This window comes from Phyllostomus discolor, chromosome 4 (genome assembly GCF_004126475.2).
Source record: "Phyllostomus discolor isolate MPI-MPIP mPhyDis1 chromosome 4, mPhyDis1.pri.v3, whole genome shotgun sequence".
NCBI classification, from domain to species: domain Eukaryota; kingdom Metazoa; phylum Chordata; class Mammalia; order Chiroptera; family Phyllostomidae; genus Phyllostomus; species Phyllostomus discolor.
In genome coordinates this window covers 176,423,247-176,443,109 of record NC_040906.2, presented here as the reverse complement: position 1 = coordinate 176,443,109, position 19,863 = coordinate 176,423,247, and positions in this window count along the sequence as shown.

The following is a 19,863-nucleotide window of genomic DNA, read 5'->3' as shown; positions in this document are numbered from 1 at the left end:
CCTCTGTACCATCTTGGTTTCTATGGCTCTTGAGGCTAGCAAAGGAATTGTTCCTTTCTTATTCATTCCAACCTCCTACAGTCCAGGCAAGTGGACCGGTTCTCCCCCTGGGAGATTAGAAAGCCAGTCCTTCCCACCCCTCCCCCGCCCCGCTACACTGGGGACAGAGGGACGTTAATACCCTTTGGCGGGGATTTGGCTATCCCCGGGGTATCTGCAGCTGTAACTTCCAAACTTAAGCTTGATTAAGTTTAACTTCCAGGCTCAATCAGGCCCAGCCAGTCTAGTTCCCTTCTCTTTTGTTAACTCCTAGCTGCGTATATTAACATATATACGTCTTCTTCACGTAACCATTTATCACAGGACACTTCAGTTTCAATGTCTTGGCCACCGTGAATAATGCTGCGCGTCAGAGTTTATTTGAGCCAAATTGATGACATAATCTGGGGAGCAAGACCTCAAATGTTCTGGAGAAAAACAGTTCTGCAGTTTTATGTACTTGAAATTAAGGAGGGGACATAAATTAGCCTGCATGAAGATGGGAGAAAGCAGGGTGGGGAATAGATGCAGGATAGTAAAAATTATTTTCTCTCTTGAGTGTGGTTAAAAGGGGGTGTCTGAAAGTATGGTTCACACATTAGAAGGCAGGGTTTGAAAGGGGCATTTCAAAGACAGTTAACCTAGGTGCCCAGAAACAATGGACAGGAATTGCTTAAGGTAGATATAAATCTTTCCCTAAAAAGTTAAAATGACTACCCACTGTGACCTGCCCAGTTAGGAATTTGTGATTTATTCCAGCACCCAGTTATTCAATCAAACTCTAATCTAGATATTACTATGAAGGCTTTTTTAGATGTGGTTAACATTTATAGTCAGCTGACCTTAAGTAAAGGAGATTGTTCTCCACAAAATTGGTGAGCCTGTCTAATTAGTTGAAAGGCCTCAAAAAGCAAACAATGAAGTTTTTCTGAGGGTTACAGAATTCTACCTAATATTCCTAAAGGCTATTAAAGTAGTAATATGAAACCATCACCACAAATATTCTTCTGTTATTTAAAATAGATGTTTTCTTTACATAGAGGTAAAGAATCAAAAGCCATTGTAATGATATCAAATTTAAGAAAAGGAGCTTAGTTAAATCCAGTCATTTTTCTTTTATATATATAAAAGCATATGTTAATTATTAATATCACACAAACACAAAATACATTTTTTAAAAACTTTTTCTGCATCTTAGATTTTCATTATGTCAGGTAAATTAAAATCTCTGAATAAGCCTGAGTTAAAAATCAGGTTATCAGGAGGCTGCGGATGATAACAATTTAAATTGTCTAATTTGCCTGCTCTGATTAAATCACTGGGAGCAGCCTTGTTTCAGCATCTTTTCCATTTGCTGGTATGTGAGCGCATATACTGTATTAGCTTTGTAGTTTTAGTTTTTGTTACAAGTTCGATGCTACTAGACTTTTTATATAAATTGGTTTCTAGTATTGTGTCTCAGTTCATCATCTCAAAGTATACTGACATAAATTCCTAAGGATTTAGAGGGCTGGAAAACCAATCTCTGAATTACAATACCTCTTTTAAGCTTCTTCCTTTGCTAAAGTTTTGTCTGAGTAACCAGTTGGCCTTTCAAGACAAATTGGTAGCATGACTTCCTTCCAATTACTTTTTTTCCCTCTACTTTGAATAAACCAAAAGTGTATCTAGTGAATACTAAAATTTCAAACAGAAGACAGAAACTTCTATTAGAGAGGTGAGAAAATAAAAAATTATTTACTCTTCCACTGACAAGACTCGATATTTTACTTTTTAAAAAGTTCATTAATATACCTTAATTTCTATATTTAGCATGGCATATCAAAAAGAATAAAAAGAATTATCAGACATGGATATACATCATACTTTGACACTGTTGATCATGTGTCATTAAAACATCACCTCAATTTTTTAATAATTCAGTTTCTTTAAGAATTGGTGTTTTCATTAAACTATATATAAAATTCCTTTTGGTGAGAAACTCCTTTTTCTACAAACTATAAACTGAAAATCCTTTGCAAAATAGAATAGCATAAATAAATCCAGTAGAAGAAAAGGAGTCAAACAACAAAAATCAAATATTATTTCCAAAAGAAAAATTCACAACCCTAGCTATTATTGAACATTTAACTAGTGTGCTTTAAAGCATTGCATAATTGTTATTAGCCCCCCCACCTCCAACTCATTTTATTCACATGAGGATTGTGGAACAAAATTGAGGCTCAAATTCCAGATCATGTTTGTATGCCAAGTGTCTAATATGTTGCTAGAGCGTGAGAGCACACAGACAGGGAAATCGGCCAGTTAGTTATTAAAGTACACCTTGCCCATTTCTGTTAACAGATTCAAAACTCCAAAATGGGTCCCAGACATTTGTACAAAAAAAAAGAAGTTTTGTGAAATCAGGGTCACCCTAACCCTTTTAAAAAGGTACTATGTGCTTTTTCCTTATCTGAAAAATCTTAGCTATGCTTTCAAGATCACTTTCTGGTAGGTTTCGTAAGACAGCACCTCCATCCATCTCACTGCCTACTGCAGGAGCATGTGTGATAAGCATCAAGCATTTTGAAATTCTCTTAAATCTTTATAAATAAACTTGTCTATCCTCAGACCCAGATCACAGTGTGTGGGTTTCATTTGTGAATGATCACTAAATGACTTTAAGAAATTGGGATATTTTCAGAGAAATTTGCAGAAAAAAATTGTCTTTGTTTTCAAATGTTCTTGTTTTAGAAAAAAATCTTTCTGCTATGTAATTCCTTTGATTTCAGTAATTAAATTACATTTTTTTCCCACAAATATTTCTATCATCTTGGAATAGAGTTTAAATTGCTGCATTTTATGGAAAACACATGATTCCTGATTTTCCCTTGCATCAGAAGTATTTCCCAAGTTATCACAAATATATTTTATTTCCTTAAAAGGCAGTTTGGAGGACAAATGGGAAGAACAAAGCCCTTTGTAATCATTAAAAAATATCAACTGCTTATACAAATATTTCTTGTCAGGTTCCTATCAGCATTTCTTTCAAAGGACTGAGCTTTAAGGCCTTTTTGTTTTGTTTTCATGAAGAATTTTTCAAATTTATGTTTTGCATAGATTGGTAACAGAAATATGTATGATATATAGAGAGTAAGTACCAAAATAAGAAATTTTCTACTAAAGTTAGCATAATGACATAATGCAAACTTACTATTTCAATGGCAGCTAATAAATGAAACAGTAAAAATGATCCTGTAAATTCTAGACAAAAGAGCATTGAGTTCAGGTTTGGACTCCCAGGTTTCTCTGCTGACTCGCCATAGAAAGACCTTTCTTCCCTCAGCTATGAAACAAGCAAATGAAATCAGATTTCCTTTCAGGCTTAAAAAGCTAAGACTACATTCTTCATTCATCATGAATGTTATCTGCTGAACTGTGTTTGCCTCAAATATATATGTTAAAGTTCTAACCCTCAGGATCTCAGCACATGACTATATTTGGAGAAAGGGCCTTTAAAGAAGTAATTGAGTCAAAATAATGCCACAAAGAAGGACCTTAATCCAATATGACTGGCATCCTTGTAAGAAAGGAAATGTGAACACACAGAGAGTCACCAGGGATGCATGCACATGGAGGACACTCCATGTGAAGACACAGTGAGGAGGCTGCTACCTGCAAGTCAAGGAGACAGGCTTGAGGCAAACCAAACCATCTCACACTTTGATCTTAGACTTCCAGCCTGCAGAACTGTGAGAAAATACATCTCTGCTGTTTTAGTCACTCAGTCTGTGGTATTTTGTGTATTTTTCTTTAAATTATATTTTGTTGCTTATGCTATTACAGTTGTCCCAAATTTCCCCCTTTGCCCCCCTCCACTCCCTCAGGCAATCCCCACATCATTTTTCATGTCCATGGACCCTACACACACAGTATTTGGGCATATATAATGCTTACCCATGTTTTTGGTCCAAACTGTCAGGAAAAATATCTTTCATTTTTTTAATTCAATTTTTTATTTACTTATATTTAGAAACAAAACTGATTATCATATTCTAAGGTACTATTTTTCACATGTATATCATTATTGCTTTCTAGAGTTACACTTTTAATGTACAATAAATAAAAGAATTAGAAACATTTATGTAGATATGGAATTCATATTACCTATGTATAATGTACATCCTTATTTTTCCCTCAGAAATTTGGGCAAAAAATGTACATTGTACACAGCAAAATATGGTAAGTTCTTTGGCTACTCCATTTCCTATACTGTAGTTTGTATCCCCATGGCTATTTTGTAACTACCTATTTGTACTTCTTAATCTCCTCACCTCTTCACCCATTCCCCTAACATCCAGCCATCAAAATGCTCTCCATAGCCATGATTCTGTCTCTGTTCTTGTTTGTTTTGTTGGATTTTTATATTCAGTTGTTGATAGATATGTATTCATTGTCAATTTATTGTTCATAGATTGATCTTATTTTTCTTAAACCCCTTTAACATTTCATATAATGGTTTGGTGATGATGATCTCTTTGAGTTTATTCTTCTCTAGGAAGCTTTTTATCTGCCCTTAGATACTAAATGATAGCTTTGCTAGGTAGAGCAATCTTGGCTATAGGTCCCTGCTTTTTATGACTTTGAATATGTCTTGACAAGCCCTTCTAGCCTCCAAAGTTTCTTTTGAGAAATCAGCTGACAGTCTTGTGGTAACTCCCCTGTAGGTAAGTAACTGCTTTTCTCTTGCTGCCTTTAAGTTTCTCTCTTTATCTTTAAGCTTTGGTATTTTAATTATGGAGTGAACTTCTTTACATCCATGTTGTTGGGGACTCTCTGTGCTTCCTGGACTTGCACATCTATTTCCTTCAACAAATTAGGGAAGTTTTCTTTCATTATTTTTTCAAATAGATTTCGAATTTCTTGCTCTTTCTCTTCTTTTTCTGGCACCCTTATATGGTCAATGTTGGACCTCTTAAAGTTATCTCAGAGGTTACTTACAGTATCTTAATTTGTTTTGATTCTTTTTTTCTTCTTGTTCTGATGGGTGATTTTTTGCTTCCTTATGTTCTAAATCATTTATTTGATTCTCAGCTTCATCCACTCTACGGTTGTTTCACTATAAATTCTTCTTTATTTCAATTAGTGTATCTTTTGTTCCTAACTGGATCTTTTTATGCTTTTGAGGTCCTCTCTTAGTCCCTTAAGAATCCTTATAACCAGTGTTTTGAACTCAGCATCTGATTGATGCTTATCTCCATTTTCTTTAGTTCTTTTTCTGGAGTTCTGATATGTTCTTTTATTTGGGCCATATTTCTTTGTCTCCTCATGTTGGCAGCCTCCTTGTGATTGTTTCTATGTATTAGGTAGAGCTGCTTTGATTCTGTGTCTTGGTACTGTGACCTAATACAGTAGGTGTCCTGTAGGGTCCAGTGGCACAGCTTCCTCCATCACCCAAGCTGGGCACTCAAGGTGCAACCTTCATGTGAGCTGAGTGTACTCTTGTCTTATAATTGGTTGCTGTTGGCAAATAAATGGGAGGGATTTACCCAGGCCAGTGTCCTTCATGAATGTGCTGTGATCACTGGCCACCAACCTCTGCCTTCCATGGAGGATCAGCTATACAAAGACTGGGTGGTGATGCTCTGACATGTTTGGTAGCTGTCCACTGGGTGCGCAAGCTCCTGGGTGGCAACCCAGGAAAACCCAGATGCCCAACCTGTGTTTTGCCTGGGGCTGCCCTGCCTGAGCCATAAAGCAATCTAAGATGGCACTTATACTGGGCTTGGAGATTCTCAGGTGAAGCCAAGCTCTGAATCTAGGCTGGTTCCTGCTAGTGCTGGGTTTGGGGCCACTTAGCAAGAAGTGGCTGGGGGCTCACTGAGGCTGGCTGCTGCTTGTATGAGAAGATTTAGGAAGTTGTGAAACATGGTCAACACCAGCCATTCATATAGATAAGCCACTGTTAACAGCTTGGGTGGGCCTGTATGTTGGGTGGGATGGAGTCTCAGGGGATCTCCAGGGCAGGGAAAATGGTGTTGAAGGAGTTTTATATGGCACCCACCTGCTGGCTCCATGGCTCTATGAGAGGAGGGTTCAAAAAAGGGACAATGGCCTCTGCCCACTTTCTGTCTGAGAAAAAGCTCTCTACCAGCTCTTGCCTTGATTCCAGACACTTCAGTTCCTCCCTATATGTCACTGGTGCCTTTCAAGTTGCTTTCTTGGTACTGAAACTCAGAGGCAGTAATTTTGAGTAAGTCCATGTGTGGGTTCTTTCAGAGGAACTGCTTTGGACTCTAGAAATTTCTTCTATTGACTTAATACCCACTGGTGTTTGTGGCCAGAAGTTATGGGGACTTACCTTCCTGGCACTGGAACACTTGTATGGCCTTGGGCCTCCTTGCTCCCATAATATCCCTTTGACATTTATCTGCTGCACATAGATGTGAGACCAGCCTGTTTGTGTCTCTACCCTTCCTACCAGTCTTGATGGATGTGCTCTTTAATTTTGTTGTTGTCAGACTTCCGTTGAACTGTTTCTGATGATTCTGAATGATGGTTTTTTGATGATTTAGTTGTAATTTTGATGTGATTGTGTGAGGAGGTGAGTAAGATGAGTAAGATGTCTGTGCTGACATCTTGACCAGAAGTCTCAATTTTCTGTGGTATTTTGTTACGGCAGCCCAATCATACATACACTGTACAATACACTATACAATAATATTAATCATTAATTTTAATCCTCTATGTTTTATAATAACAAGTAAAAGAGAACAATAACTTTCAATTTAAAGTATGTTATTCAAAGTCACAAAAATATCTCATATATAAACTAAAATTTACATTTACCAAACAAAAATATTGTACCTTTGTATTCTGTTTTGCTATTTTAACTTTTCAGCACCATTAAAAACCTCCAAGTGGCCCCATGGAAGAAAGAGTGGCAAATGCTTCTGATGTAATAAATATTTCAGGCTTTGCAGGACATATGATATTTATTGCAACTACTCAGTTTTGCTTTTTTAGCCATACATAAACCAATGAAAGTGGCCATGTTCTAATAAAACTTTATTTATAGACATTCAACTTTAAATTCCATATAATTTTCATGCTATAAAATATTTTTTCTCTTGAAAATTTTTTTAAGATTTAAAAATCATCCTCTGGTAGCCATAGTCATAATTTGTCAATCCTGAAATAATAAAATTGAAGTCACCCAACTTCTATTTCTTCTTCTTTGCATCACTCTGGTCATAGTTTATTTAATCTATGTCTAAATGCAAAAATATGTAGTTCCATAAGAGTTTGAGACTGAAACCAGGCAGAAGCAAGCTCAAATGTATCCTTACTGTTAAGAACTTATTCTAGAAATTGAACCATATTGTTCAGTCTGCCTCTGTATAACTAAGGTTGTCTGAATTAATTTGTACACAAAACACAATGTTTACTAAAAGATAAGTGATAAACATATGCTAATTTTAAGCTTACATATACTAAAACTCATCAGTAAAAACAATTATCTACAATTTATACTACAAACTATAGACTGCAGGTCAAATCCTGCCTGCTGCCTATTTTTGTCAATAAAGTTTTATTGAAACACAGACACTCCCATTCATTTCTGTACTGTTTGTGGTTGTTGTCTATCTACAGAGGCAAGGTTGAGTAGTTGTGACAGAGGCCTTACATCTCCTACGCCCAAAACTGTTATTATCTGTCCTTTTACAGAAAAAGTTTGCTGACTCCTAACTTAGACCAACAGTGTTTTCTAGGAAAAATATTTTAACACTGATATTGTTCAAAATTGCTGGTGTTTTGGGATAATAAATAGCAAAACAATCATAGATAATATATACACTTATTGCCTGCTTCCAGGTAGGTTATTCCCACTGCCCTGTCCGAGGTTTGTCACTGGTGCTTACAGTAAGGTTTTGAATGAGTAAGAATCTAGGGCTCAGATGCTGTAGATATTTGGAGTTGTACAACTCCTCACACAGCTTTCACCGGGCCTTAGATTCTACCTGGCTGATCCTGAAGGGCAATCTGAAAAAATAAATATTGATTATGTAAAAGAACCTCATAGGAGAAAAAGTTTTAGAAGGTATTATACATCCTCTTTGAGATTAAAAATGATTACAACAAATGTGGATGATTTTTGCTTTAACTATCATTGACCTGCACTTTGGACATAGAAAGCACTCAATACATATTTACAGTGAGACAAGGAAAGCCCCAATCAAAGAAAGATGTCAGGAAAGGATGATGGAGATGTGAACATGGAATAAATAATGTTGGTTCTGGCTATGTTGAAGATGTGTAATAATTTCCTACCCAAACCAGTCAGCCTGAAGTCTTGGGCACATGGGGAAAGTTATGTGGGTGAATCTAAGGATTCACCACAAACCTAGGTTTATAAACTTTGAGGCTCAAGTTGTATGTGTGTTGCACACCCCTGACTGAAGGAAGTAGCTTCTCCCCTTTGAGGAACTACTGCAGTTAGTGAATGCTAGGGACTCATTTATGACCAAAGCTTTATTTTAGCAGACTCAAAGACTCGAGGTTCAATGGGTCTGAAGGTGGACATGATACCAACAGGAACTAAGTGCCTGAAGATAGGCATAATGCCAACAGAAGCTAAGTTTATGAAATTATCACAACTTGGCCCTTAAACTTTCACCCCAAGAAAGCAGCAGTAGCCATGGAAGCCTTGGGAATCCTCAGTGACTTCAGAAGACAGTGGAGTGGCAAACTCCATCAGAATACAGCACCAAGCAGCCATCTCTTTGGGAGGAAATGGTAGAGTGAGCTGTGTGAATTCCTGTTCAGCAGCGGGGAGGGGGAGAGAGCGAGTGAGTGAGAAGGAGAAGGAGAGGAAGGAGGAGAACTGATTCCTGAGCAATATGAAATATCAAGATATTTAGGTAAGGGAGACCCCAGAAAGACTGGAAATCCTACAAGTGAAGCAGGTAGACCACCCAAAGCATTGACATTGAAATATTTAGTTTACAGAGTTAAGAATATATTCAGCCAGAAATACCTAAGTAACTGTTAACTGCTGTTTAATAACATCTAATTCCCTAATTCCTCACTTTAGATACATTGCAACTTGATTTCAAAGAGAAACTATAGTCTGGCACATTCTAGTCTTGGAGGTTAATGTGACTCTTTATTGGTGTTAAGTGACAAAAATGGGTGACTTAAGCTCAACGCCATCAGTGAAGACAAATTTTTCTTATAAATCCCTTACCTAAAATGGCTTTGTGCTCTGTTTTTGACTGTAATAAAAACTCATATGTTACCTCTGTCTTTTTTTTTTTTTTAACTTTTGGTTGTATTCTTGTCTGGTGATAAGCTTGCATTATAAATTTACCACAATGGGTCTAAAGGGTCAAGACTTCTAATATTATTGCTTTTTTACTTTGTAGTTTTCATTTCTAAACTTCTTTTAGCTGACTAAAATGCTATAATCACTGAACTGTGTCAACATCCTTTGGTAGAAATGGTTATTTTCATTTCAGATTCAGGATATTAGTTTCATAGATTTTCTTTTTGGATAAGATTTTCCAGTGATCACTGAACCCTCCCAGGTGGTGCAGAATGACTGGCTAAAATAAACCATGTCTCTTCTGTCTCTTCACAAATACATGGTGCTTTACATTAAAAGCAGATACTCAAAAAGAACAAACTCAACTTTTGAAATACTATGTCCAGTAGTAACGATAGTTAGCATCCGGACAATGTGTTCATTGGATTTGCATTTATTACTTAATTAAATTTTCACAACAACCCAAGGAGTCATAATTATTATCTCCACTTCATAAGTGAGGACCTTAAAGCTTGAAAAATTTAACTGACTTGCACAGAGTAACAACAATGCATGGTCACACATAATTGACAGAGGATTCATTTAAATTTCAGTTTCTTGTTGTATAAATAAACTACTATTCTAGTTCTATGACTCAGAAATGCATCTTGGAAAAAATACACTTCAAAAAGTTACACAAACAAGAGTGAAACAGAGGAGAAATTTTTGTCTCTGGTGAAAATGAGAGAAGTCCCAACATAATATTAAAATCTCTGAAGAATATTTGTCATGTTTATTATAATTTGAACCAAATTGAATTGGACACTGGGAACTAATTCTTTAATTTTTAGCTTGTGAGCACAGAACAGTATTGCAGGGAGTGGGTGGAAGAAATACCCAAGGAATAGGTGGGAGGTGTGGGTAGATTGCAAGAAATATCAGATGTGAAGTCCATTTTCCCTTTGAAAATTGGAAAGGTCAGAGGGAGTGGAGGAAAATGTGTTCAATAAAGATGTAAACCTCTCCATACCCTTTTTTTTAAAGATCAAACTAATTAGCAAGAGTAAGGTATAGAGCATAATAACTGCTGACCAGAATTAAACACATGAAGGGAAATACATATTGATTAGTAATGCATACAGCCCATGAGCTGAAAGAAAAACTATACATTCTAGTCTTAGAAAAAAGTTGCTGGCTCATCCTAAGTGTAAGCTAAGTGATGTTGAAAGGATAACTCTCCCAGGGACAGAAAAATCCCTAACCCAGTGAAGTCAGGTGCAGAGTTACAAAAACATTGCGAAGAAATTTCACAGAGCTTTCATGCTGCCCATAGTTTTGGCTGCCTATCACTTGCATGCAACCAGATAATTAAACATAGAAGAAATATCTTAAACAAAAACATTTGCCAGAAGAACAAGAAAGACTGTCAAGGAAATTCCATTCATTCTATTTTAGACAACTAACAGACCCAGGTAAATTGTGATCATTCAAATAGATAAAATTGAAAATGCAGAAATAAATGTTTGTCACATGAGCAAATATTTTTCATAATGAGAAGAAAATAAACACAGATTGGAAAACATAGGTATGAACAATATTCTAGGGGAAATATTCCATGTAACAGAAAAATGACAGTATAAAATATCTTTCCATTTTTAAGGAAACTTGACAAAAAACAAACTTTATAAAATAAAATCATGAAAAAAGAAATTAAAAGAGAAAGCAAGAAAATAAATCAGGGGAAATAACACTAAAGGCTTCAAATCTAATTATAAACTAATCTAAGTATTACAGAAAACCAAATCAAATGATATGAAGATGTGCTTGAGAAAACTCTACAAAAAAAAAACAGAAAATAGAAATTTGGAGAAAATATGAGAGCTATGATGAATAAATAATAATGCAAAATATTTCAAGAACTGGTATGCATGAAAACACAATAGAATGGGTGAAACTACTGGAAATATTTAGAGATAGAAGAGACAAGTTCAAAAGAAATTGAGGGAAATTTAAATAATCCACATTTTAAAAAACAAGTACAATGCCCTGGCTGTTGTAGCTCAGGGGATTGAGTGCTGGCCTGCAAACAAAAGGGTCGCTGGTTTGGTTCCCAGTTAGTGCACATGCCTGGATTGCAGGCTAGGTTCCCTGCAGGGGATGCATGAGAGGCAACCACACATTGATGTTCTCTCCCTCTCTTTTCCCTTCCCTTCCACTCTCTTTAAATATAAATAAATGAAATCTTAAAAAAAATAACTAAAATGAAGAGAAGTAAATTGATAAACTATGCCACAGCATTCTCAAAGGTAGAAGGGAGGTAGAAATGTTAATAATAGTAGCTGAAGAGTTTGGATTTAGCATCCACATGAAGTCAGGAGAGAGCACTAGGGTCCATAGGGAGGCAAACAAAGTTAGTACAGAACACACTTCATGAATAAAACTGAAACACACTCAGTGAAAAAAATACATTGTAAAAAATTCTCCCATTGAGGAAAAACAAAATATTTTTCTGCATTCTCCTGAACTCATGGTAGTTGGTAAATATAGACCTGCCCTCATGTGGAATAGGGGTTCAACTTTACAGCAAATACATGGCCCAGTATTACACTGAGAAGTAAAACCATTGTTAGATAAGTGATAGTTCTGAGATGTGCAGCAGAAAAGGCTACAAACCCTTTTTAACCAAAGTTTAACATATTTCTCTAGATGAAGCCATACTGAAGATAAAATTTTAAAACATGGTGAAAACAGTCTATTATGAGCATCAGTTACAAGACAGAGAATTAGAAAGGAAGTACAGACCACCTCAAAAGAGACTGGAAGAGAAAGAGACCTGCTGCTCAGACACAAGGCAGGCTGTCCCTCTGACTTTTCTCTCTGGGTTCTTAATGTCTGACTATCTGAGTCTCATTCATTTTCCCCTTGGTCTGCAGCCTGAATGCTTCCCCAGCTTCCCCTTGCACACTCTCCATCTATACTTGCGCTTTACAGCCTTCCATTCAGAGTGCCCATGGGGCATTGGAGGCTGGACCCTGACATCAAAATCCTGCAGGAGAAAACTGACGTAAGAGAAAGAAGGCAAGGGGAAAATATGGAAAGAAGGGTTAGAGCAATTGGAAAAAAAGTTATTTGCCATTGAGTAGGTTCCAACTCCTGGTGACTATGAATGAGTGGTATCCACAGTGTCCTATCTCAGCAGCCCTGCTCAGCTCTTGTAGACTCAAGCCTATGGCTTCTTTTGTGAGGTCAATCGATCTCATATCTGGCCTTCTTTTCCTGATGCCTTCTCTTTTTCCCAGCATTATTGCCTTTTCCAAAGAATCCTGCCTTCCCATGATATGACCAAAGTAGGACCGCTTCAGAATTGTCTGGTTTTTGATTTGTTTGTTTGTTTTTGTGTTTTTTTTTTCTTCCAGCAATGTTTCAGGCTTAATTTGTTTTAGGACTCACTTGTTGCTCTTTCTGGTGATCCAGGTCACCCACGGAGCTCTCCAACATCATGTTTCAAATGAATGGTTTTTTTTTCTATTGGCTTTCTTCACTGTTCAACTTTCATATCCATACAAAGTTATTGAAAATATAAAGATATGAATAATCTTACCCTTATCCTCTAGTGACACATCTTTGCTCTTGGTGGAATTCTTCTATTGCTGCCCTTTCAAGTATTGGTGTTCTTTTTCTGGCCACAGTCTTCATTTGAATCAATGACTGAATCAGGGTAAGCAAAATCTTTAAAAATTTTGGTGTCTTCATTGTCTATGTTCAAGTTGTGTATTTCTTCTATAGTCATAATTCTTGTCTTGATGTTCAGATGCAGACCTACTTTGTCATTTTCTTCTTTACTTTACTGAGTAATAAAATGGAAAGCAAGGAAAAGATTTTCAATAGGACAAATAATGTTATGAGGAAAAAAATCAAGAAAAAAAGTGTTGAATTTTTTAAAGTCATAATTGAATTTAAAACTATAGCTGTTTATTTGGTTTTTGTTTCTATAAAACTATTTCAAATTCTTCTTAAATTTATGATATAGGAAGATGCTTCATAATTCCTCTCCTTCTCCCCCTTTTTCTCCTTTTTTGTTTTTTGTAACAGTTCTTGCCCAATAGAATTGGGAAATTATAGCCAGGTATTTCCTCTATCACAAATATTTGTTTTCAAGCTAACTTGTGAGTTATGTTGTAAAATCTATCCAGCACAGAGTTTTATTTTCTACTATCTTTATTGACTTTCCCTTCCCAATTCTGAGGTTATGAAGTAAAACTTGGGTACCTCCTTTTTGTAATAAAAACGTGCTGCATCTACGTCTATATAACAGAGTATTAAATTTCACCTTAATTTAAGGGAGATAGTCCTACTTTATAGTAGCTTGAAATGTGCTGCTACATTTTAGTTCTTCTCTGTCTATGACAAAGAATCTTAAGTTTATTTTTGCTGTTGTTTTGGCATTATTTTGTTTTGTTTCTCAGAATAAGGTATGTGAGAGAAAAAACAAAACTTTGTATGTTCCTAATAGCCGTTTTTTCAATCTAATGTTTTAATGGCTTAAGAAAATTGGTTTTCTATAAGCACAAATGAAGAAGTGGGTTGTACAATGAAAATAGGCCTTGCTTTATGGATGTTAAAAACATGAGGCTAAACTCAAGCCCTCAATAGCCCCTATTTAATTTCCTGTAAAGTAAATCCATTCTCAGGCGCCTGTGGATAAGTTTGTTATTTAGCACTTCACTGAGTCTTCTTTTGAAATTTACAAAGAAACAGACTTAGGGTCACAAGGTTCAAAGAGCTTTGCCTTGTTCTCTGTGGGAATGTGGCCCATCCCCTGACACACTGCTCTGACCCTTTAATGCATGGTCATTGCTTTTAGCCCTTGATCACTGGATAGGAATTATCCATGTGCAGAGAATGGCTTTGTTAACTTTGGTCATGCCGCACATTCCTGGTAAAAACCAAAGAAGGATTACTGGAGAGAGAGAGGAAAGAGAAACTGATTTAGCTAGGTTCCTACTTTTAATGTGTTTTCTTACATAGGGCATATATTTTGTTTCACAAATATCACAGCATCATTTTATTTTATTTTCAGAATTTTAATGCTTTAACCAATAATGGTTATATATTTTTTGCTTTTATAAAAATATACATTTATGCTTGTTAAACACTTGTCCTTAAATAGTTACAGGTAAAACATAGCAAGTTCACCAGAAGAAATTTTCTGGGTCATCTGATCCAGTTTCTTTACCTCCTGGATGATGCATGTGAAAAAACCCAGGAAGGTAGGAATCTCTCTCAGAGTCATGCCATGAGTTGAACCAAGCTGAGACTTGAACTAAAGTCCCTGGATTCATGGTAAATGTTCTTCTCATAGGACAACCTGTTGCCTCTAGGTGGATGATTGGTTCCTTTCTGTTTGGAACTTCCCTAATGTTTTACGTAATAGAACTTGAGCTTTTACAGTTACAGATATTGTTGATTAGATGATTTCACAGTCAGTGTTTGCTTTCACAGTATTTTCTGAACTGCTGATAACTGATTCACTGACAGTAGAACTCTGTAAAGCTCCTCTCAGGTTGCCAGGACAAGTCTGCCGAGTGGCCTCCCAGAGCTGCATGACAGAGGATTATTACATTAGCTAAATAGGCTTTCCTAAATCCAAAACCTTTTGATTTTCTCTGACAGGAAGTAGACCCTCACTTCAGATTTGGTTTTCTTTTCAGGAAAAAAGTTGCTGTAGTGTAGTAGTAAAGAATAAATTACTGAGATTTTATTCTCTAGGGAGTCTCCTGTTTTACATTTTTACATAGTATAAGAGTGTCTAAAATATTTATTCTAAATATTTTCTGACTCACACACAAAAAAGTCTCATAATAGATACAACTTCCAATTGTATGCTACTTTAACATTCCAGTAAAAATATGCAGAGATTCAGTAAATCTAAATTAGCAAAATGTTGATAGTTTTTCTAAATTTTTCTAGTTATGCAGGGCATTTTTAAATCTCAAGTATTATTTTTTATAATCAGTTATGTTCAGAAAAGAAACTTCTATAAACTTAGATATAATATTATTTAATTTCACTTCAGTTCTCAATCGTAATAAACTCAGTGCCACTTAAAAGAAAAAAGCAAATAATTTAAAATATCTAAATGCATTTAAATGCCTCACTGGGATGTTAAGAGAATAAGCAATGACCAAAAGAAAAATTATTTAAATTCTTTAGCAAAATGATGTTATTCAACCCCAAAGGTAATATTACCAAAATGATTTTTATTTTATTAATAGTACAAAATGATAGTTAATATTTTAATGTTAAAAAAGGCTTTGGTGAAGATTTACTTCGATTTTATATCTATCATTTGATTTGTAGCCCAATTTATGTTGAGTTTTTGCTTTCATTATATAAACCAATCAAAAATATTTCAAGATAAGCTAAAGTTAAGTGCTGTGACTTTTCAAATACTCATGAATGGTATTTTTCAACTCTAAGTTTCTCTGTAACAATACAGGATGTAATTAGTAAAGTTCTTATTAGTCTTGAGACTGCATCACATGTATAAGAGTGTAACAGATAAACCTGGTTCCAAATGTCTGTGTTTGTTTTTAGTGTTCTTTATTTTACGGAAATTAATGTCTTGTAACAGGGAAGTTAGCATTACATGAGCAGAAACCTTTTATCCACTGACCTTTCCCTTTGTTTTTACATTTATTACTATTAAAAATGCATTGTACTGGTGACAGGAAATACAAACTCAAGTAATAATAAGGGGGAGCATGTCTTTTTTGGTAAGTTTCAGCAGTGATGTTGGTTACTTCTTGGCAAGAACACCTACACAAGCACTAGTCTGAAAGGGACTGTCAGTAGTAAGTAGGGCAGGGGTTAAGGGGCCCTAAAACACGCTTGACTCCTGGCCTCTATTGGAGCATCCTGATTTCCTGGATTACTGAATGGGGTAAAAAAAAAAAGCAAAACAAAAAAAAACAACAACAAAAAAACCATAATGAAACCAAGCAAGATAGGCCCTAGTAAAATTGAGAAGGAAAAACAATTAGGCTCTTTCAACACTAAAGTCAACTTCAATGTCTTTCCTTCCGGTCTTCCACAGCTCCCACTTTGTAATAACCATCTGTCATCTTCCTTTCTTAGCAGGAAACTAATTCCTGCTATGGCATTAGCTAACAGTGTAGTGTACAGTGTTGAATCAACATCTCATGTTATCTGCTTCTTGATACCCAGTTCACTTACATGTCCCTTTCTGATTCCCCCATCCAACACACACACACACACACACACACACACACAAGCATAAAGGGCAGGTATTTTACATTTAAAGGGCTGCCCTCTGTTCTACAAATTTCACTGTATGTGTAGTGACCTTTAATCTTGTTGGGTGGTCTACATAGGAAGCCCTTTCTCTTCTATTGCTGCATAATCCCTGCCTGACTAATCTGGTTCTTTTCTTCTCCTGAATGAAGTCATAGAGGAAATTGTATATGCACATCTAAATACAGCTTCATTTTCATGAAGTTGACTTTTAATACACATATTTAGTTATGTTTTTGCAACTAAAGGTTAATCCAGAGTGTCTTATTTTTGTGGATTTCAGTATATTTAGGGAGTTAGAAGATAACAAAATATGAAATTATTCTCAATGTCAAAGGTAAAGAACGACAACAAAAATCAATGACCAAGTGAGGAAGAACTTGATTTTACTTAGCTATTATTTCATAGCTAGACCACTAGAGCTGAAGATCAGAGTATTTTGGCAGGGTGGTTTGCCCTAGACTTGTACAGAGAAATTAAACAAGTTGTAGGAAGGGTAGATTTTGTCATTAAAAATCTTGGTCTGTCACATGAATAAGAAATATTTATCTCTGTAAAAACTTAGTTGTGTGGGGGTTTTTTGTTTGTTTGTTTTAGCCTGGTCAAAGATAAATAAAATAGCTATTGAGAGTCTCCAGGGAATCAGAAGAAAGACTTGTAATGAGTTTTACTGAAGTCATAAGAGTGGGTCTTTGCAGTGAAAACTGAGAAATTTAAAAAATATTTACTTAGTACTATGTTAAAAATAACAGCAAATCTATTACATAGGTGACTTTATAGTTAACATAATTTACAGTTAATAAAATTATAAATTTATGAAAAATAACTATATTTTCCAAAAATAATTAGTAAAAAGTTTCATTTATATATTTTTTATGTTAATGCATTTTTTCTAATTTTATTTTAATCATTGTTCAAGTACAGTTTTCTGTCCTTTACTCCCATCCCAGCCCACCCAGCCCACCCTCCCCACCTCCCTCCTATTTCCAACCCCCCTAGTTTTTGTCCCTGTGTCCTTTATACTTGTTCCTATAAAACCTTCCCATTCTCCCCTGAAATTCCCCTGAAATTCCCTCCCCTCTCCCCTCTGGTCTCTGACAGCCTGTTCTCTATTTCAGTGTCTTTGGCTATATTTTGCTTGTTTGTTTGTTTTGTTGTTTAGGTTCCTGTTAAAGGTGAGATCATATGGTATTTATCTTTCACTATCTAGCTTATTTCACTTAGCATAATGTTTTCCAGCTCCAGCCACACTGTTACAAAGGGTAGGAGCTCCTTCTTTCTTTCTGCTGCATAAAATTCCATTGTATAAATGTACCCTAGTTTTTTGATCCATTCATTTACTGATGGGCATCTAGATTGCTTCCAGCACTTGGCTATTGTAAATTGTGATGCATTTTTGAATGTCTGGCTAGAATCTCATTTTGGTTTCTACATTCATTCCATTGCAAGATACTGTTTGGGTTGAAGTAAGCAAAAAATATCCAGTTTCACACAGATAAGTAGTTGGGGAAGGGAAGAGTAGGCTTTTTAGATAATTGTAAATCTTCGATACTACACGAAAACTCAACAAGCTATAGTTTCTTAAGTTTATTACAACATGGGATCTGAAACTATATCAATGAACTTTCCATGCTCTTTTACATTCTAAAATATTGGTCTGTTTGCATTTGAAATAGATCTCTTATCCTTGCATGGTTTTGTAACATTGCGCAAAGGTCCTATGGAAAATACTGAGTCACTGAGTAAATACAGAACTTCAAAATATTGATACATTTCATTGCATAATATTAAAAAATAGCATTAATTAATATCACCACTGATCAATTCAGAAAAGTATTTTAGTATTGTGTTAAATATTTTCCAAAATTCTAATTTTTTTATTTAGCAACCTGAGTTTTATCATTGACAGCAAATATTGTCAGTTGCTTTCCTTGAAGTAAAGGCTCACTTTGCTCATTTTTAAGAACATTTCTGCCAGACACCCAAGTCCCCCAAACTATAGTTTTTCTGTTAGTTCTTCTTTCAAGTAAAATAGTGTTTTGTGAAAAAAGGAAATAGTTCATTCAGCTCGGCAATCAGTTGCATAAGTGCTTTTTCTCAAGACAGTCATTCTTTAGTACATAGCAGAGGTGCTTTGTGTGTGTTGCCATTTCTTCACGCAGAATAATTTTAAAAAGTGTACTCAAGGGTTGAGATTTAATAAAGTCTAGAATTTTTATTGCTTTGTCAAGAATATTCTTAAGTGAAAGTGACTTTTTGTTTTCACTATGAGCACATGGAAATAAAAAATGCAATCAATGGCCCCTGGGCCAGTTTGGAGGCACTGCCTTGTACTAAAGAGCCAACAGTGTTACCCACTGGTGCTTTTGCACTATCAATGTTAATGTGAACATAGTAAAAAAGCCAATGGTGTCTAACTGTCATTGTAAAAATAATTTTGACCTTGAAAGGATGTTGAACATTTCCAAAAGCCACCAGACTACACTTTGAGGACTGCTAATCTGCTGTGATGATTACAAAAATAAGGAGCCAAAAAAACAGCATTCCTTCAACCAAACATATTGTTCCCTTCTCTGTGTTTTTAATATCTTTAGACAGAAAATGCATTCCCCAGTTTACCACACACTAGTATTTCCCTTTGACTCAGTTCCTAGTTCACTCATTTAATAATGTTAATGCCCTCAATAGACAATGGAGGTGAGTTTGTGATCACCTTGTTAGTTCAACGAAGTAAGTAAAATCCAGGGCATAAGTCTTGGAATGTCAGTGTGTGTAGACATTATTATTGCTTTCCTTGAAAATCTAAAAACTCCAGAAAACTTTTAAAAGAAATACAAGTGCAGTAAATACTGCCAGCTATGATATCAATAACTAAAATTCAATAATTTATACAACACCAATATCTAATAGAAAGTATAAAATACCAACACATTAAGTCAATAAGTAATGTGTAAGACATGAGTGAAGAAAATTACAAAATTTTACTGTGAGTTGTCTAGTCAATTAATAATAATTATAATAATGATTATATACTAACACATATTGGATATCAGGTAGTATCCTGCAATCTTTTACTATATTACCTCATTTTATTCTCATAAGAACTCTTTGAGATTAGTATTGTTAAAATCTCCTTATTATAGATGGGGAGAGTACAGAGAGGTTGAATGACTTGCCCCAAATCACATAATTAGAGCCATCCACATGCCATGTTCCTGGATGGAAAA